We start from the raw sequence: 22,283 nt of genomic DNA, 5'->3' as shown, positions 1-22,283 counted from the left end.
AGCTATTAGTATTATTCCAATTTTACAAATGAGAAAGCTGCATTAGAGACATGTTAAGAAACATGTTATAACTATAAGTAGTTGACCCTTATTGAGCCAGGTCTATCTGATTTCAAGGCTCTCTGCTATAGTGCCTATACTGATTTATTATGTTGACTCAGCATGTACCTTTGAAAAGAAAAAAGGTGAGAAATTGAAAAGAACTTATCATTAGTCATTTATGGATAAAAGAAAGTAGTGATGTTGCTGGAGAGAAATACATGTAGCCTCTATTGCTATAGATAAACGGTTTTAGTTCTAGTTCAGGCTCACTAAAAGGTGCACTCTCCAGTTTCCCTGAAAGTAAGACACTAAAGGAACAGCAAAGCTGTGTTTGGGGAGTCATTCCTACTAGTAAGTTTAGCCCTGATAGGGAAGTCTCATAGGTGGAAGATGGGCAAGACATTATGACACACACATAGAGAGGGAAAGGGGTTCATCTTCAAAATTTGTACAATGCTACAGAGAAGACAGAGAAGACGTAGAGATAAAGGTTGGATTTGTTCTACCAAGAAGAATGGACAAAGGATGCCAGCAATGAAGAGCCGTTCCTGGGGGAAGGGCTTTGAAAGATTGTGTAGGTCTTTTCATACAAGGTCAAAGTCAATGATCGGAAGTCAGTCATCAGCTGCTAAGGTATTTTCTTCTCCAAGAAATCAGGAACCAGCATTGCAGGTCACTTGCCAGTTGTTGGCCAAGTTCCTGCAGGATTAGGTCCAGCCTAGTGGTGAGAGGGGAGCACATAGAATAAATTCCCAGCAAACCTTTGTCTTTTCCTGGCAGTCAGCCCCTCTTTTGCTACCTTGCCTGTTGCACTCTTGCAACATATTTTCATACTTTCTCTAGTAAATCTGTCTTTCTTTACCCACAACTGTCTTGGTAAATTCTTTTACCACCTGTGCCGCCAGCCTTAGATATTTGTCACTCACCCACAACATTTGGGTGGCCTGTATGGGGAGCTCTCTCTCCTTATGGGGAACTCTCTCTGCATGGGGGCTCTTTCTCCTCATAGGGAACCCTCTCGCCTCTGTCTCTTTCCCAACTTGGAACCCTCAGTGGATAGCATCTAAGCATGGAGAGAGTTGTAGGTCTCTGGCCAGAGTTACACTCTGGTGGGCTGAAAGGTGTCCCCGTGGAAGCATCTGACTGCCATGCCCATTCAGGTGAGGCACCTAAGTTTATTTTCTCTTTTCAGTCTTTCAGCAGCCAGCTTCTAGTATCTCTCTGGCAATTGATGGTAACTGGCCAGGGCTGTTCTCTGGTGTTGCCTAAAGGTCAGAGGGTGAACAGGGTTAGCTGCCTCTCCCATTAGGGAAGAAGGCTTTTCCCTCTCTTCTCTGGTCGGAAGTCCCTAATCCCTAAGTGTGGCGTGACTGGTAGCGGAGGCTCATTCAGAGTGAATTCACACACGTTTTTGGGTGCCTCAGACCCTCTCTTTCTCATTCTGAATTCCCCCACGGAGTCAGCCAGCCATTCTGTTCCGATGTTGCTGAATAAGGTGAACTCAGCCTCAGAACAGTGAGTCTTCCCTTCCCTGCCCCTTCCCTGGGCTGGCGCCAGGCGGAGTTCTTCCTTTACCTTTTTCCTCATATCTGGGCTGATCACCCAGCTTTAAGTGAGTACCTGGACTAACCATCCAACTTAAGGCCTCCAAGTGGCTGAGAGGTCTTTACTAATAGGTGGGATGCCCCTTTAGAAAGTGCACCCAAGTCCCTCGGTGGATGCAAGTGGGCCGCTTTTCATCTTGGTGGGATGCCCCAGGAGAAAATGCAGTTCAGTGTGAGGTTCCGTGATGTAGTGGTGAGTACTTGGGACTCTACAAATGCAGTTCATGAGGCCCTGAGTGGTGTGTTTTCCAGTCCCACCATGGGACAACCCCATCTATTCTTTCAGACTCACCTCTAGGCTGCATTCTAAAGCATTGGAACAAACTTAACCCTCAGACTCTCAGAAAGAAGCTTCTAATTTTCTTGTGTAATACAGCATGGCTCCTATGCAGGAAATCCTCAAATTAGCCTCCTTAGTCTTTATAACCAAAAGCAGAATAAAGAAAACAAAGCTAAGAAGAAAGAAAAAGACAGAGACAAGAGGCAGGCTTAACGGTTGGCTGCTTTACAAGCCCCCAGCCCCCTCCAAATTGCCCTAAGCACTGTCCTCCAGATAACCACCACTGGAGCAGAAGAGCAGGCAAGAAGAAAGGCAAACTGACCCAATGAAATAAAAGGAAAAAAGCCCCATATGGCTTGCCCCCTCTGCCACAAGCTCTGCCACTGGAAACGGGATTGCCCTGAGAGCCGAAGGGCCCCTGGAGCAAAATCCCAACTCCTAACGGCCTTAAGCTGAAGGGGCTCTCTGCTCTGGCTGGAACAGGTCACCTTAACTGGTGACTGGTGGAAGTGGGAGAAATTCATCTCACACGGTGTAGGTCTGGGATGCTAAGGCTTTCCCTGATGGGAGACAAATGAAAGTGGTAGAGGTGCTGCCCCTGCTCCACAGGCTGTGCAGTGGCTGGAAGTCTCACAAGCCCTCCTGTAAAACTGAACCTTTTCCTCTCCGTTCTTTGCTTTTCTTTTTCTCTTTTTCTGCTCATTCCAGGGGTCCAGCCTTAAAAGGGAAAGACAATTTCTAATGTCCTAACCCCTGATTTTGTCATTCTCTTTAAATCTCCAGCTGGTTACATATTATGGCCTGTTTCTGTGCATATTTTAAACTAATGGGCAAATTACAACAAGAAAACTTCAGAGCTCAAATGGTCAATCTGCACTACAGAGTTAAGTAGAGTCTCCTAAAGCTCTCTGTCTTCCCCCTCTTTTTTCTGCCTGCTTTAAATCTGCTGTTACTAAGCTGCTAGTGCTGAGATAAGACTCATTATTTATGGTCTAACTAGAATATAAACATTGAAAACTCATTTAAAGAAAAAAGGTAAAAGAGGTTTTGTTAAACCAAGCAGCCTAGAATTTTTAACCTCCTTAAAAGTTAATGAATATAAATTCAACACCTCTTTTAAATATTACTCGTAAAGCGGCTCTTTTTATTCAATTTTACTGCAAGCTCTCAGTAATTATCCATCTGTCTCCCTCGAGCAGCTTCACGCTCTTAATGTTAATGCTTTTATAAGGGAAATAGAACAAAATTGCTATTTGCAGGGAGACCTCCAAAACTACTACCCAGATTATGTTTCTTTTTTTCTTTTTCTTTTTCTTTTTTGAGATGGAGTCTTGCTCTGTCACCCAGCCTGGAGTACAGTGGCACAATCTTGGCTCACTGCAGCTTCCACCTCCTGGGTTCAAGCGATTCTCCCACCTCAGCCTCCTGAGTAGCTGGGACTACAGTCACTTGCCACCATGCCCGGCTAATTTTTGTATTTTTAATAGAAACAAGGTTTCACCATGTTGGCCAGGCTGGTCTTGAACTCCTGGCCTCAAGTGATCGGCCCGACTCCGCCTTCCAAAGTGCTGGGTTTACAGGTGTCAGGGCTGAAATTTCTTTATACTTGTCCTAGTAATGTTATTTACCCCTAAACCACAACATTGATGTGCTAAGATACTAGGTATTTGTTGAACTGTTTTTCTCATACTCTTTGCAGCCCTTCTTCTTTTCTAAGTTTACCATATATTATCATTTTCCTTAAATATGGCTCTGTTTTTTTTGGTATCTATCATGGCTAACTATTGCCTCAATGGCTGCAACCAGGCACCTGCTCTACCCAGTAATATCTCAGGTTACTAACATAACACATCGTACTAACTGCTGGACATGCCCACATAGGCCGGCACTCGAGAATAACATTACATTCCTAGCCATCCCACTCTCTATAGAAGAAATGACTAACACACAAGCCCAATACTAGATACTCTGAATTTGACTACACTATGTACATGCACACCAAAAATACAGGGGGACCTAGGCCAATTGATCTCTCATGGCAATCATCCACTGTAACCCAGTGAATAGGGAAGGCACCAGAAATGGCCTGTAAAGTGAGCCTTCAGAAACTCGGAAGGGCCTGGCCCTTTCCTAGGGGCTTTAACACAAGCCCATTGTAATTACACCCTCAACTATAAAGAGACACACCAGGAATGGGAGCTGTATGATGACTGATGAGTTCACCGTGGACCTCCACAGGTTTTCTCTGTGGTGGAAAAACAACAAAATTAATGCCAGCAAAATTTAAAACGATTCCTTTATGCTTATAAATAGTTTAGCAACTGGGATGGGATATATAGGAATAGGGGTTGAAACTTCTTAACCTCACTAATACGGCTTTTCCTCAATTTTCCTTTAACCAATTAATATTTAGAACTCTTATCTGTCAGGCCCCATATTTACACAACACAACAAGTGAAACTTTTGCTCCCTCATGTATGGATAACTACTTTTCCGGTCATTGCCCGTTCACATTTAATCCCCAGGGGCCGTGAAATGCCCCTATTTATGCAAATTATACTGGAATCCAAACTAATCACACCTATGCCTGGTTACGAAGTCCCTCCTTGGGAGTTTCATTAAAAAGAATTTGGTTCTTTTTATGTGTATCCAACATGTTTCTAGCCTTGCCTATTAAGTGGATGGGCACCTGCACTACAGCTGCAGCGACACCTGGAGTGCATATATATAACTCCTCGAACTTCATAACCTCTGGCCAAGTTCCAAATTTGGTGTTCTTCCTAAGTGGAGCCCTCTAAAGGTCATCGGAAGAAAGAAAACAAAAGTGGAACTTAACCTCCCACCATTTGGCATCCTTGCCACTGATAATCCCATTATGGAGAGAAATGGTCTAGAATATTCTATAGCCACTGGACTCTTGGTTTGCAGGTATACCCATGCTCAAGCACAGCATTTGTAATCTCACCGATATGGTTTGGCTATGTCCCCAACAAAATCTCATCTTGAATTCCCACATGTTGTGGGAGGGACCCAGTGGGAGGTAATTGAATCATGGGGGCTGTTCTCATGATAGTAGACTAAGTCTCACAAGATCTGATGGTTTTAAAAAGGGGAGTTTCCCTGCAAAAGCTCTCTTCTCTTGTCTGCTGCCATGTGAGGCGTGCCTTTCACCTTCTGCCATGGTTATGAGGCCTCCACAGGCACATGGAACTGTGAGTCCAATAAACCGCTTTCTTTTGTTAATTGCCCAGTTTCAGGTATGTCTTTATCAGAAGCAGGAAAACAGACTAATACACTCACCATCTTAGTCCAGCAATCTTGGAAACCTAAAGTCACAGCCCTTGAGGCCCAGCAACAGGCCCTAATTTCATTGTCAGGGGTTGTCCTGCAGAATCAACACGCTTTAGATGTGCTTATCACCAAGGTAGGAGGCACTTGTCCGCTGTTAAATGAAACCTATTGCTTTTACATCAATACTTCAGGTCAAGTAGAAGAAAGTTTAAAAAAGATAAAAGAGAATATCAAAGTGTCAGAGGGCCTTCAAAAAAGAGTTCCTCAAGATTTTTTTTTTGGCACAACTATTCAAAACTTCTCCAGCTGGGTTTGGCCATGGGTTGCCCAACTTCTCCTCCCTATAATAATGTTCATATTAGTTTGTTTACTTGTACCACATATTTTTACTGCAATATCTCATGTTGTGTCTTCTAGAACACAATAAATTCAAACCAAAATGTTACTGCAGCGAGGGATATCAGCTTCTAAAAGAACTCCATGACTCTCCTTTGGATGCAGCAGAACAAAATTTTAGGCTGCAAATGCAGTTCCCCCATAGTCTCACAGCAGCCTTGCCCAATTTAAGTCCCAACTTAGGGATTTAGACCCATGGAACCTCCTAACTGAGCAGCAATCCTAGGTAGGGCCAACTCTCCACTTCTGGTCAGCAGGAAGCAGTTGGAAGATGAGACCTTCACCCACATGCCAAAGATTTGTCATTCTACCTCTGTTAGGGGGGAAATGTGGAGTCCTAATTAGGGAAAAGGAGTTAGGCTGGTGGGACTGAGGGAAAACAAAAAAAGCAAGTAGATAAGCTATAAAGTCTGCTTTTGTTCATGGTCCAGGACATATAGCCCTCCTGCGCCCAGCTTATTACCAGACACCGGCGAGTTAGCTCCCTGCAGCCTTGGCGTTATCAGTACTGCAGGCAGCACTCTTCGGCCCACATTCCAGTCTACAAAATCCCCAGCAAGCCTTTGCTTCCCGGCAGTTAGCCCCTCTTTTACTAACTTGCCCATTGCACTCTTGCAACATATTATCATACTTTCTCTAATAAATCTGCCTTTCTTTACCTACAACTGTCTTGGTAAGTTCTTTTACCACCTGTGCCACGGGCCTCAGATAGTTGCTGCTCACCTATGGCAGGTTCCAAATGCTGAGAGGCACTGATGTTCCCTTTCAGGGATGATAGAATTATAATTTTTTTTTCTGTGATTAGCTGCGGTTAAGGAGTCTTTCCTTTTCCAAATGAGTCTCCGTGAAATGACTAGAGCAAAAGTTGATATCATATTTGTTTTTGGCCAGTCTTCTGGAAACTGAGCCATAAGTGGAAGAATATTTACCCCTAAAATTGGAAGGTAAGAAACTGAGAGACTTTATGTTCAGATATATTTCAGAAGTAGCTAGAGTCAACCTTGGTTTTTTCCTTCCCTAACCCTGCACATTGAATGCGTCAGGAGTCCTGTTTGCTCAAACTTCAAAATAATGGCTGAATCTGTTCACTTCTCATTCTGGCTAAAGCCCATCCATGCCTCTATCATCTCTCCTCTAAATTACCATAGTATTGAACTTCCTCCTACTGTCTGTTTTTAACTCAGGAGCCAAAGTAAACTTACAAATTAAAAACAGTAGATTGGGCACATCCTGGCTTCCCCTAAGGGCTTCCCTTCACAGTGAGAATGAAACTGAAAGTTCGTATCATCACCCCACCTCTGCAATCTCATCTGCTATCACCCTTCCCTTGAGCTCTCTGCTGCAGTCACAAGGCCTACTGGCTGGTCCTCACATGCACCAGTCTAGCTCCTGACTAGAAGTCTTTGCACTGGCTGTTTTCCTAAGCCCAGAACAATCTTCCCACTAATATTTCATGATCATTCCCTCCCTTCATTCAGGTCCTGCTCAAATGTTACTGCCTCAGAAAGATCTATACTGGCCACCCTATCAAACACAACCTCTTCACCACCCTCCATACCCTCCCCTCACCCCACTTCATTTTTCTTTGTTGTACTTAGCACACATGAAATTAGTTATTTATTTACTTTGGCCACTTATTTAATTTTCAGTATGTACTTATTGGGCGTTAACCTGATGCCATGGGATGTGGTGGTAAACATCATACATACAGAGCCCATGTCCTCATAGAACTTGCATTTTAATGTAAATATAACAGAGGACATATAGCATAATAACAAGCATGGATATCTGCTATGAAGAAAAACAAAGTAGGGCGGGGGGGTAGAACTTAATGGGGGTTAATTTAGGTAAGGAGATCAGGGAAGGCCTCTTGGAGGGCAGATATCTGAATGAGGTGGGGACATGGGCCATGTGAATATCTGGGGACATCACCTTGAGATGAGGCAAGTTTGGTGTATTCAAGAAGTAGCAAGAAGGTTGGGACTGGAGTAGCCTGGGTGAAGGGCAAAGCTTAAGATGAGCCCAAGATTTGACTAGGACCAGGTATGTGCATCTTTGCAAGCTAGAGCAGGACTTTGGATTTTGTTCTAAGGCTGAGGAAAAGCCACCAGAGGGTTTCAAGCATGAGGAAGGCTTGGTATGACTCATGTTTTGTAAAGATCACTATGGTTGATAATGCAGCGTAAATCTAGGAGGAGTAAGGATAGAAGCAAGACCAGGACAAGAGTCTAGGAAAGAAGCAATGATTGCATTGGAGTGGAAGGGAGCACATCCAGAGAAATCTGGCATGTGACTCTTACTGTGACACTCAGCATGGGTTGCCTGGGAAATAGGAGTTATGTATGGATCATATTCACTAACAGGAAAAGTAATTCTTCAGTGTTTCTTCTGGTTCTTCATTTATACTATATTATTCACTAGCAGAAAGTGCTCCATATAGGAATTGAAGGAAGACAGGTGATTTTTTCTGAAAGGAAGTTTTTAAGATTTGAGTGAAGACACTTAGATGAGGAGCATGAAGTAATACCAAGGGTTGAAGGCTGAAGTCCTCTTGTCTCAGAGGCAAACACAGCCTCCGTGAATTTATCTTCTGCCTGAGCCAAAGAGATTCACTGGATTTTCTTGAAATAGCCCCTTGTTCAGGAGTATTTTCACTGGAAAATTGCATCAACTCAGAAGAAACAGAATCATTAAGCATTCTGTTTCTATGGGAATGAGGGTTTAAGTCACTTTACCAGGCAAAGGATTCCATTCTACAGTGGTACAGGCAGAGGGTAAGGGAAAAATAAAGCGGTGGTGGAAGAAAGAATCCACACTTGTTAACTTGGGTCTTGTGAATTGTTATAAAAGCAGGAACTGTAGCAGATAGGATTTCTGTTCATTGTTTGTCTTCTCCCCTCCTTTCCTTCCTTTTATTTGAAGAGTACTTGTGGTGGCTAATATTTTTGTTTTCAGGTGGGAATATGACCACAATGACATCATCCTATAATGAGATGGTAGCTGATGAGATTCTATATGTTTCCTATGCTGCCAATACACATTGTTCACCTGGATAAAGATAAGAGTGGATGCTGAAGACACAAGGGATGCAAGGTGTCCATCTGGCCCTCCAGATCCATGTTCTGTACTTTTCCACTCTACTTGGTGCCCAAAGAGGCTGACGTATATGGATTGGTTCATATACATGCATGCTCTCTGGCTTTTGATTGCATTTGGCTAATGGAAGAAGTACCAGGAGATCGAAGGGTGGGCTGGGGGGTGGGGAGGATAAGGTCAGAGTATCTACTCCCTTGGAGCTCTCCTGCCAGGCTGCCATGCTGGTTGGCTATGTACTTCTACCAAAAGCCTCAGCTCTTGCAGACAGCCCTTCTCAATATAGATATCTTTCTTAGTTCTGAAAACTGCTTTCAACCCTGACCTCAACAGCCAGCTAGCTGTTGCTAGTCTCAGGGAATTGCACTATTTCTTGTTGATTTCCTTGAGCTCTTTCCACACCTGTTATGGTTTGAATGTTTGTGTTCCCTCCAAGATTCATGTTGAAACTTTATCTCCAATGCAATAGTATTAAGATGTGGGACCTTTAGGAGGTGATTAAGTCATGAAGGGTTCTCCCTCGTGAATGGGATTCAGGCCCTTTTAAAAGAAGCTCCACACAGTTAAAAGGCCCTCTTTTTTCCATTCCACCTTCACCCTGTGAGAACACAGCACTTGTCTCCTCTGGAGAATGAACAACAAGGCACCATCTTGGAAGCAGAGAAAGCCAGCTCTGACCAGACACCAAACCTGCTGGCACCCTGATCTTGGACTTCCCAGCCTCCAGAACTGTGAGAAATAAATGTCTGTTCTTTATAAATTATCTAGTCTGTGGTATTTTGTTATAGCAGCACAAACACATTAACACGATGCCTTAAAAAATCAATCTATTATTAAACTCTTATCCATTCCCCAGTTTGAACATATCATCCATTTTCTCCTGGGACTTTGCCCTATTTACTCTTCTTCCCCCTTCCATTTCCCACCCCCTCTTCAATCCCCACCCAGCAGCAGGATGGAGTCTAGGAATTTCGGTGAAATCATTTATGGACAATAAATAAAACCAATTTTGGGTATGTCTGAGTCATGCGTAAATTTTTGATTCTGTAACAAAACAAACTTGGAAACAATAGTATTTTGATTTCTAAAATTTAAATGTTGTTCTATATTTTGTTTTCCTGTTTCTCCAACAGTTTTCTCCACAAAGAAGTAGAGGCCAATGTGCACTATCCCCTACAGAAGCCTAGAATTCCCTTCTCCCCCTCAGTCCCAGGACTGCCCTTGTTCCTTTCTGTGTCAGCTCTTCCCTCTCTGCAGCATCCAGGGGCATTCATAGGAATCTTTGTTTAATTTGGGCTACTATGCAAGCTACAGGATGAGAGATTCTTTCACTGGAATAATTCTGACTCCTCTTAACGTTGCATTTTGGCTGATTCTCTTGTGTGTGGCCCATCTTCCTCCTCCTTTCTTGTTACAGCTACTGAAAACATTCAGGGTGACCCAATGTGTTTCTATTAGTCACAGTCCCTTCATTGTTTCTATGGGACTTCACCATCTGGGTTCATTCTCTGCATCTTGAATCTTATGTTAGCCATGTGTGTGCAGCTTAATCTCTATAGCACCTAGAAATTGACCAGCTGAGTCCTTACCAGTAGGCACTGTTTCTTTTTGAAATTCACATGCTGTGAGGTGCTTTTGTGAGCTGTTCTTCCATCTGTGACATTTTCATCTTGCCATCGCTGCAGATGCTATTTTTAAGCACAGTAACTGCCCAGGAATTTTAGAACTCTTACATTGCTGCTTGTCTCAGTGAAATCCTTAGAAATTTCAATTCAATTTGGTTCCTAAACGATTTTTTAGATCATAGGGATACAAGATCCTGCCAGATGGGCTTTGAAAACACAAGGTCGGATTTTATTTGGATGCTGCCCTGAAGGAGTCTGCAGTTGCCTTGCGAGGAAGACAGGCATGCAACAGCCTAGGGCACAAGTGGACTGACATGTGCTACAGGTGAGGCACCAACAAGTTGACAATCATCACTGGGAAGGCACCGAAGGTTGCATTTAAGCTAATCTTTTGGAGGACAAGAACGATTTAAATGGGTTCAAATGACAACACTGTGAAATTTCCCTTTATTCTTACCCTTTGCAATCCAGCCAAAGTTAATTGCTGCATCTTCAGGGCTCTCAAGGTATAATTTACACCTCTCTTAGTATTTACCACACTGTAGTTTAATCCCTCATCATGTGTCTATCTTGAGAATTTTTAAGGACAGAAACTGTTGCCTACATTTAAGCCCCGATAGCCTGAAAATGCCTGGCGCTTTATAGGTGCTCAGTAAATGCTTGAGATGGATGCACAAAGGATTGAATGGCTTTCTGGACCCAAGGACTCAGATGAGTAAAGAGTTGGGGATGTGAAAGTGGACACAGTGCTCAGGCGAGGGCCACAGGTCCGTGTGGCTGGAGCGCAGCTTGTGTGGGCAACGCAGTGGGAAATGGCCAGTAGCTGGTAACGTTAATTCTCTTCAGTTTTCTATTTCTAGTCCCTGGAAACTCAGTTCTTGATGGGACTTATGCAAAGGGAGCTTAGTGGACTAACAGGATTTGGGCTCATAGTGGGCCTCAGCCCCTAACCTGCTACAGGCTGAGAAGACAATTCCATCAACGCTGTGTACTTTCACTTTCTCTTTGGTGAGTTTGGGCAGCTAATACTCACGAAAACTTCCCACCACCAGGTGCTCACAAGAACGATAGGAAAGCTGGTGCCACTGATGGTATGGAATAAAATCCATTCAAAAAACTAAATACACAGCAATTAAGTTGTTTCTGACACAGCCAGGCAAGAGGTGTTCCCTCAAAGGGAACACTCAAACTGTAGGAGACCCAACTACAGCCTAGTTGGATTGCTTTTGTTGATAATTGCTGACGTGTGAAGGCTGCTAGGAGCCTTGTGGTTTAAAGCCATGGTAGAATCATCTTGAGCTTTCTTCCCCTGGTTTTGCCAAACTCTCTAGGCTTTCATCTTCAGAAGGTTGTTCTAATGGGGCTTGTCTACAGAGTGCATGAGATCTGCTCTTCACTGCCCCAGAACCTTTGAATGGAAAATTCCTTGTCCTTAAAATGAGAAGTACACCTATCCTCATGGAGAAATTAAATCACTTCCATCTTGGCTGGAAGAATAATTGTTTAAATTGAATTTTAATGATGTTCAGAAGTGAAAAATAAGGTGCACCGCCACCAAGCTCCTCTCCCTCTCCCCAGGCGGGGAGCCCAGGGAGATGCTGATTTGCCCTCCCTCCAAATGGACCTGCCCTATAGGCAGAAATCCCCTCATAATCTGTTTGGTCAGATATGTCTCATATGTTGATTCTAATCATTGGCTTAGATTAGGAATGGACAAAATTTTTTTGTAAAGGGAAAAATAGTAAATATTTTAGGCTTTGTGGGCCATATATGGTCTCTGTTTTATGTTTCTTCTTCTTCCCCTCCTTGTCTTTCTCGTCTTCCTTCTTCTCCTCTTCTTTTCTCCTACCCCTTCTTCTCTTCCTACTCCTTCTCCTCCTGCCTTATCTTCCTTCCTCCTTCTCCTTCTTCTCAGCCCCTTAAAAGTGTAAATACACTTCTTAGCTCATAAGCCTTACAAAAACCAGCTTCGGGCCAGATTTGGGTCATCGTTTGCTGACTTCGGGCTTAGATCATCCACAGTTCATCTCCTGGCACTAGACACACTGACACCCAAACAAAATTCCGTGACCAAGATTAAAAGACATTGGTTTTGTGGGCAACTATTAAGATCTGTTATGAGTGGCAGATGGCAGATGTATTCAGCACTGGGTGTGACCCAGAGTTAACAAAAATTGCATTAAATTTCCATATCAACCACAGTTGTTATTGCAGAACAATAAAATAAAATCATGACTATCGTAGCATTTTATCTTGTTAGCCATTTTAAAAATAGGGAAGTGTTAGGTTTACAGCAAAACGTAACAGAAGGTACAGAGATTTCCCATAAATACCCTCTGCCCCATGGATGCATAGACTCCCCCATGATCAACGTCTCCCACCAGAGTGATATGTTTGTTAGATTGATGAACCTACATTGCTGTTAGCCATTTTTGATAACAGTAAGTTTTTTTTATTACAATAGACAATAAATCTCTGTATCATCATGGGAACCAATTCAGATTCTCTTGGTCTGTCTTGCTCCACTATTGCCACTGCAGTGATCATCTCTGGCTCTTTCTTCCACTCTGGACTCAGATAAAGTGCCATGGAACAGGTTGTGGAATTTACTTTCCCCTTGGCTGCTAAAGAGACCAGGTACCGTCTGAGGTTGAAGAAGTTAACTCCTCCTAGAGCAGGCGAGGAAGCTGGCATCCAACTTTCATTCCCCTCTCTCCTTGCCCTGGTCTGATCCAAGGCATGCTTCTGCATAGCCTTTGTGGAGATGTCCTACATGGCCAAAAGGCTAGCTGTCTCTCTTCATAAAGCACTGGCTAGATCACTTATGCATTGCCGTGAACTTGCTCCCCATCCTGGTTGACCTAATTTCTTTTTTCCATCACTCTCACTCTTCCCTAATAGAGCTTCAGCACACAAACTGATCCTTACGCTCTATTTTCTGGGGAACCTGGGCTGAGCCAATTTTCTGTATGAATCTAAGCTCCATGAGGGTAAGACTTTGTTGGGGGGGGCGAGGGATGGGGGTAAGGCATAGACAAGATATCTCTTGGCACCTGGTAGAGGCTCAACACATAATTTTTATTTTGCATTTTGAAAGAATTAATAAATGCATTGATTCAGGGCACAACCCATGGAAGACATGAGCACTGACAAGTTTGCTAGAAGAACTGGACACCTCTTATTAGTGGATTCCCACCATCAGAGAGCACCTAGGCCTGTAATACAAAGAAACACAGACATATGTAACTGCAGTAAAGGGAACAGATGGTGTGTAGGAAGTGATGAGAGAAAAGATACAGAGAGAGAGAAAAAAAAAGTCATCGGCATCAGCCAACGCAGGGCTGCACTAGAGGCTCCTATCTAGCCCAGACGCTCAGCTCATCTGCCCTCCTACCCTCTGCTTTGGTTTGAAATGCAGAGGAGAGACAGGAAACAATGATGAAGGCAGGGGAGGGGATGCCCACTGTGGGCTCTGTAGATGTCTAAGGCAAAATTAGGAGATAAAGAGCTGCTTGTGGCTGCCCAATCTCAGAAGAGGATCAAGAAGAAGCTTCCAGCGAAGTATTCTGAAAGCAGAGCTCATCGTTTTATGCCAAATATCCCCACATTTCTTCTTCCTCCTCCTCATGGCCCCAACAGCCCTATAGTCTGTTTCGTCCCACAGGACATTCTGTGGTGATGGTAGGGAGGTGTCTCCAGTAACCCGATGGTATTTACTGGGCACATACCATGGACCAGTCACTGTTTGGAACTGGGGTGACAGCAATGAACAAGCAGGAAAAAATCCTTGCTCTGATAGGGCTTAGATTTTAGCAAAGGGAGATAAATAGCAAACAAAATGCACAAATGAAATATATCATATGTTAGATAATGATAAGGGCTTTGGAAAAAATAAAACAGAAAAAAGAGATAGAGGGAGTGGAAGTGGGGTGAACCCTAATTAGGGCACTGTATTAGTTTGCTAGGGCTGCCACCACAAAGCCCCACACACTGGGTGGCTTAAATAACAGAAAGCTGTCCTCTCACAGTTCTGGAGGCTAGAAGTCTGACATCACAGCGTTGGCAGGGTTGGTTCCTGCTGAGTCCTCTCTCCTTGGCATGTAGATGGCCCCTCCTTTTGTCTTCAGTTGGTCTTCCCTCTCTACCTGTGCCCTCATCTCTTCTTATAAGGACTCCCATCATTTTTAACTTTGTCACCTCTTTAAAGATCCTATCTTCAAATCTAGTCACAGTCACCTTCTGAGATGCCAAGGGTTAGGACCTCAACATAAGAATTTGAGGGCATGGAGGACAACACATGACCCCCACGCCTCCTTTGGCCTATAATAGGCATCCAGGAAAAACCTTGCTGGGAAGGTGATATTTCAGCAAAGACTTGCAAGAGTTGAAAGGGCTAGCTATACAGAAAAGCATTTCAGACAGACGGAACAGCAAGGGCAAAGGCTCTGAGACACAGGCCTGCTCCATGGGTTTGAGAAAGAGTGAAGAGCCTATTGTGCTGGACTAGGTGAACCAGGGGGAGGAATAGGAATAGAGGTTGGGGGGCAAGGAGGATTAGGGGTAAAGAGCATAGGCAAGATATGATAGGTCCTTAGGCCGCAGAAAGGATATTGGCTTTTACTCTGGGTTGGAGGGGGATCCTTAAGGGAGAAATAGCGTTCCTGGTGCCCTGAAAGTTCAGGCTCAAATTCATTGCTCAGCCCAAGCAGAGTCTATTCACATGCTCATGTTGACTGCCTCAGGGACACAGGTCGAAGAGCTGAAGCAACAATTAATGTGTTTTGACAGAAAAGATACATCTATTTCTAGAGCTCTCACAATTGTGACTTCTAAACATCACCTCAATTCTTATGTTATTACTGTGAAACTTCTTGTCGATGTACTTAGAAAATGAAATGGAAAGGTTATTTTGATGTCACCTGTGCTTTGATAAAACTTGAGAGGATTTGTGCACTGTGCGTTCTTTTCTCCTTTTTCTTTTGCTGGACTAAGAGTGAAGATGAAAACAGCAGAGAAGCTATTTTCCATCACCTTTGGTGGGGGCGATGATGGGCAATCTGCTTCTGACTTATTTTTGAAATATAGTTAGGGTACCATATTCTTTGCAGATTATGTAGATGATATACTTTTCATTGTCAGAGAATGAGTAGCCAATATGTATAATGCCAGTTTGTCAAATCTGAAAATGCTAAAATAACCCCAAACCTATAAAGCTATGAAGAGTATTGCTATATTGCAATAACAGCTATTGGAGCATACAAAATTTTCCTCAAAGGTAGGTTTATTCTCACACTGCCTATAAGGATATTTTGGAATGATACATGTGTAATGCTCATTTATTAATCCAGAGGCAAGATGGTACTATGGGAATACCACTGGGTTTGTTGTTCAAAGACATGGGTCAAGGCCCAGGTTTGCTACTTCCTGGCTTTGTGCCTTCAGGCAGGTCACATAACCTCTGTCAGTATCAGCTTTCCCACCTATAAACTGGAGAAAACAAGATCCCCTCTACTTCTTATAGCAGTATTGGAAGATCAAGTAAAGAGGTGGCTTTGGGAAGTACTATATAAAGTTAGATATTGTTATAATATATATTCAAGAGCTTTAAAATACCATAAACATTTAAGTTTTACTATTCCTTAGGTATTTCCTATTCCCATTTCTTCCTTTCTTTTAGGTTACTGTCCCATCTCTTATTTTCTATAGTGCCTGCCACAGCCTCAGACATTCCTTGGGAACTGCTCTAATGTGGTGGGAGGCTGCACAGACAGTGGGAAACACGTGGGCTTTGGAGTTCCACGAACATGGATTGGAATCCTCTGCCACTTTTGAGCTGTGTGCTACTGGGCGTGTGATGAGACTTCCCTGCAGTTCAGATTCTTCCTCTAAAATGGAGCAATGCCAGCTGCTTTAAGAACTAACAACATTCTCAAATGTAATAGGAAATCTTTGGTTATGCCTGTATTTTAGGAAACAAAAATTGTCTCCCCCCAACTGCCTGTGGAATATTAAGTTGTCACTCATGATATTCAAGGTGTCTCTTAATTCCACTAATTTCTGGTTCAACAAACAAGTGATTAGGTCATGATTTCACCTCTTAAAAAGGCATTTAATTGGATCTAAATATGTTTTAAAAGCTGGATGAGGTATGAGTCTCTGCTTCTTAAGCATGTTTTTCTAGAGCTACTAAAAAGCTTACATTGACAACACAGTTGAAAAAGTATTCTGGATTATAGAAGAAGGGAAGTACCAGATAAGACTTGGTGGAGATATGACTCAGATGTGGCTTCTCTCTCTACTGCTGCGTCTGTGGTGGGGCTCTTCTTTTCTTTGGTTGCTTGCTTGCTGGCTTTCTTGCTCTCTCTTTCCTTCCTTCTTCCCTCCCTCCTTCCCTTCCTTCTCTCCTCCTCCTTTTTTAACAGTTGAGGTGAAATTCACATAATATAAAATTAACCATTTAAAAGTGAACAATTCATTGGTATTTAGTACGTTCATAATGTTGTGCAACTATCACCTTTATCTAGTTCCAAAATATTTTCATTACCCTCAAAGAAAACCACATACCATTAAGCAGTTACTCCCCATTCTGCACTCCTCCCAGCCCTGGGCAACCATCTTTCTGTTATCTGTGTACTCATTTATTCTGGATATTTCATATAAGTGGAATCACACAATACGTGACTTGTTGAGGCTAGTGTTCTTCACTTAGTATGCTGTTTTCAGGATTTATCCATGTTATAGCCTGTATCAGTACTTCATTTAAAAAATGGTTGAATAATCTTCATATATATATGTGTGTATATATATCTATATCTATATATATATCTATCTCTATCTATCTATCTATCTATCATCTATCTATCTATCTATCTATCTATCTATCTATCATCTATCTATCTATCTATCTAATCTATCTATCTATATCTACCACAACTGGTTTCTGCATCCATTCATTAATGGACGTTTGAGTCCTATTTTCTTTTTTAAAGAATATAAGTCAGATGATAGAACTCCTCTTCTCAAAATTCCCACATAGCACGAGTAGGAGCTAAAGTCCTACCAACAGCCTAAAAGGCTCTGCATGATCTTCATCTGTTTCTTCCCTGGCCTGACATCCTCCCCGTCCTCCTCCGTTGTTCTAGAACAACCCACACAACCTTTCTAGCTACAGCGAACCTGCTGAGCATGCTGTTTCCCTTAGCCTATTGCAGTGAGAGTTGCATTTGGCTTAAACAGGTAACTCCATTGCTCACTCCCCTTACTCTATTCATTATGTTACTTAAATGTTCCCTTTGCATTGAGGCCTTGTATGACCATCTATTTACAATCATCTCCTATCTCAGCACCTCTACCTCTCTTACTGTAGTCTATTTTTTCAAAACAACTATTATTTTCCAACTGGCTATAACATACTTAAGGCATATAACTTACATCTATTATGTTTATTTATTGTCTGCCTGTTCCCCCACCCCACTAGAACATTTTATGAAATTAAGAATTTTGTGCGTTTTGTTTATTAATGCATCTGTGGCCCTAGTACAGCCTGGAATACTCAATAAGTATTTGATGAATGGCTATGTTAATGATGACACATGCAAACCTGCGGAGTACAAGTCAGCTAACTGAGGGCCAGGACACTCAGGCAGAGGCTGTCAGGGAATGTTCGTGTGCTTCTCCTCCGCATACCCTTCCGCTTGTCCAGCTTCCAGGTCTCCTTTCCTTCCTCTCCAGTCCATTTACAACACTCCTCATTCCTTCTCTAACCTCTTCTCATCATGATGGTAAACAGGGTTACCATCCTGTTGGTTACCAGGCTTACCATTGTCCAATGTAGTGGGGCCTGTCCTTTCTGGAGAGACAAAACCATGGTATCATTGCATCAAACATATTAATCTAATCTATTTATTACTGTTTCTTATCTACATCCTCTGGCTCTATTCTGGAAAAAATACATTGAATTTCAGTTTTTATAGTATGATTATATAAAAATAGATACACGTACTTTTATGCACAGCTGCATCGATTTTAGGATTTAGGATCCTAAGAAATTATGCCAATCACTGAGATCATTAAATAACATATTTCAACCAATGTAAGATGTTGTACACTGGAAATTGCACCACTACTTTGTTTACCACGAATAAAGGAAAAAGTGCTACTGATTAAACTATGAGGCAATTCTTTCTTAAGATTTAGCACTTGATTTTTGCTTTTCAAGTAAATATGTAATTTTGGTCATTTCTCCAAAAACAAATATTTACTTTTCTAACATCAAATTTGTGCTCCACTGCTGTTTTGTATCTTTCTATGAACATATTAACATTTGTTTTAATGCCAAATCATAATCTTTCTGAAGACCTTTTAAGTAGCAATTAAATACCTGTTGTAACAACCATGCACACAGTTCAAGTGAAGTGATACCATCATTAGTGGTTGTGACCAAGTTCAGGACTGCACAGGCAGGGATAACTGTGGATTACAATGCACACTGTCATCTAAGAGACATTAAAATGTAAAAAAAAAAATGTGTGTTTCAGTGTCAACCAAATAGGTTAGTAACAACAATTAGTTGTTGTTTTTTCCCCATAGGAGGAAAGCAGATAAAAAGCAGTGTCACTGAAGACTCGAAGCAAGCTAAGATTCTGCACAGGAGTTGGTGAGCTGAGTTTGCTCATGGGCTACACTGGGCCATCAGAGAGGGCAGCTAGGATTCTTTGGGTGGGAGAGGACTTAAACTTTAAGGAAAATGACCGCCATGCTGGCATTTGGAAATTGGGGCAGTCAATTATATTTTTGGGCAGATCAATTGTTTGAATATTCTCCTGTACATTATACAAGAGTGACCTCCCTAAAATATCCACTTAATGGTCCAACCTCTGGATGTGTGTGGGATTAACTCAATTCCTCATGCCTATGTATTTTTTGGACATATTGTCAGATTGTTGCATTTCCTTCACTTTTCTCACTTTCTTCAACCATTTCTGAAAGCTCCTGAAGGCTCATGATAAACTTTAACATTATTCAGAGTATTACACATGCATTTATTATTTGTTATTTCATAAATAATAAATCAGTAGCTGCCACTTCCAGAGTGCCTCTACAGCTGTCTTTGTGCTAGACATTCTATTTAGATTACTGTATTTTTGCCCATGACAACCCTCTGTAGTTAGGTATGATTATTGTTCCATTTTAGTGATGACAAAATCGGAAGCCTAGAGAGGACTAATAACTTCCCCAAGGCCATGCAGAATCAGAGTGAATTAGAGTTTTGAAACCCAATCTCTTTGTAATTAATAGCAACTCTTATACTTTCTGTATAAGTTACTTATGAAAGTGGCTGGGCATGGTGGCTCATGCCTGTAATCCCAGCACTTTGGGAGGCCAAGGCGGGTGGATCACGAGGTCAGGAGATCGAGACCATCCTGGCCAACATGGTGAAACCCCGTCTCTATTAAAATGCAAAAAATTAGCTGGGCATGGGGACCCACGCCTGTAGTCCCAGCTACTCTGGAGGCTGAGGCAGGAGAATCACTTGAACCTGGGAGGCAGAGATTGCAGTGAGCCGAGATGGTGCCACTGCACTCCAGCCTGGCGACAGAGCGAGACTCTGTCTCAAAAAAAAAAAAAAAAAAAAAAGATACTCATGAAAGTGATATAATAAATATACATTCAGTGAAGCAGAGAATTATCTTTTCAATTGGTACTCCTACAGTATTATGCATTTATTCTAACGGCTATTCTGTTATTTAGGACACTTTGGGGGCTCCTCTTTGGAACTGTGTTCAGGACCCATGTTTTGAACATCTTTTTAGTGGGCACTATTTACCCTTTGAGGTCAGATTTTCCTGCTTATCAAAGGACCCTAACGAGGCAGGTTTGCTGTCCAAGATGGAGGATGACTGTGATCCAGTGGGTGATACGGTCATTCATAAAGAAATGGCCACAGTTTTCTTGAGTTGGCTGTAAACCAAAGCAGAGGCATTCTAGGAACAAATGTGGATTTTCCTTGTGTGAGGATGATTTGAGGGATGTAAGGTATTTATGGAAATGTAACTACCAGAAGTTAAAAAATAGCCAGAACCCACATCAGCTTAATTTATCAATATTAGCCACTTGAGTTATCAATATTAGCCACAAGTTTTCTTGGTACACACCAGGGATCTGAAACTGGCTGCTCAAGGCAGCATATGGCTCTGGGAGGCATTTTGCGTCATCCTTTTATTGCACTCTGTGTTTATAGCACAGTGTATTAACAGGCTATGTGATTAGGCACACTTTAAGACTGGTGACAATATAAGCATATTAGCCACAATTGTCCGGCATCTACCCACCCAGTGTGTTTGTATTAATCCTTGCCCTCTAAGGGCATTTGAGCTTTTGATCCCTCCATGTTCACACTGTTTCTTTCCAAAGGAACTTATAATACTAGGCATTCCTCTGCTCAAATAAATAAATAAATAAATAAATAAATAAATAAATAAATAAATCCCTTTGTGTATTTCATGTCCTAGTTCAAACACCCTTTCAGCCACTCCCAACTGAAACGACTTCTTTCTTTTTCTGAATTTCATAAAATTTCAGTGAACTTCACTCAGCGCTCCCAGTCAGCTGACTTCTGCTATAGTTTTTTTGTAAATAGTTCTCATCTCAATTGATAGGTTGTGCCATTACCAGTGATCTTGCTCTCAGGGAAATAAGGCTTGGATTCTTCCAAGAGATCCACTCATGTTTTGAAACAGCAGACATCAGTCCAAGCATTTTTCTTATTTTCCCTTTTTCTTCTTGCTTTTTTTTTTTTTTTTGACAGCCCTGCTTGCTTTCATTTGGAATTTAGTCTTGGGTTCTGATGCTTGTTATTGACTGACTAGTTTTGATGACTTTCTTGACTCACAACCAGATTACTAGTGTTGACTTATCCCTGATACACATTAACTTTATTCATTCTAGGATTTAGTGACCTATCTCTGCTTCTCAGAATATGACTCTGGGCTGCCCTCTTTTTATATTGGGGCTGCTACCCAGAATGAGCCATATTTACTGTCTAGGAAGAACTGGGACAGAACTGAGGATGGGAGTTCATGGAGAATCCACCTTGGTGGCTCCCTCATACCTAGCACTGTTTTTTGTATAGGCAGGTCTTTAATAAAAATGTGTGAATGGAAGAAATTTAAAAAATAAAGCAGTTATGGTAGCATCTCATGATGTGACAAAAGTATTTACTTAATTAATAATGGATGCACTTCTTTAGATGAGATGCCATGGTAGATACTGGATTCAAAGATGAAAATATACAGTCTCTTTCTTCAAGGAATTTGCACTCTCCTGGAAGTTGGGAGTTGTAAGGAAAGTCTGAGTGGTAAATGTGGACAGAGATGACAGAGAACTTATTACATTGTGGACCTTAGTCCCAGGTCCAGTTCCAAACATATCTTGAGTATGTTAAGGGGAGTTACTGTTTCTGCAATGTTCTTGCTGCTATCTGAAGAATAATGGCATCTGGGGGAAGCTGGGTGAAGGATGTGGCAAGCAATAAACACAAAATCCATTTGAATCCTGAGCAGATTTCCTGGGGCTGCCCATTTCCACCCCCTTGTTAAATTTTTCTGGGATTCTGGGTAGAAAAGGAGATTTTTCACATGGGGTTTAAAAAATTATGACACAGCCCCCGGGAAATCATCCTGTTTTTATTGGCGTGCCTTTTAAAATAATGCAAGCTGCTGTGATAGGCAACTGAAATTCTGAATTTTTTTGGAAATGAGAACCCAATCTTACCAGTAAGGCTGAGCTTTTAAATAATGTCAGTTGATGGTGTGATCAGCGTTTTTTGATTATGAAGCAAGCTCTTAAAAAAATAGAACAACCAAAGTGATCTTCCTCTATATAAACTGTAAATTATCTTTCACAGCACCTCATTGGACTGGTGGCTTTGAGGGCTACATTAAGTAGGTTATC

The sequence above is a fragment of the Hylobates moloch genome, unplaced genomic scaffold (assembly GCF_009828535.3).
Source record: "Hylobates moloch isolate HMO894 unplaced genomic scaffold, HMol_V3 SCAFFOLD_12, whole genome shotgun sequence".
Lineage (NCBI taxonomy): Eukaryota > Metazoa > Chordata > Mammalia > Primates > Hylobatidae > Hylobates > Hylobates moloch.
This window is presented reverse-complemented; position numbering follows the sequence as displayed.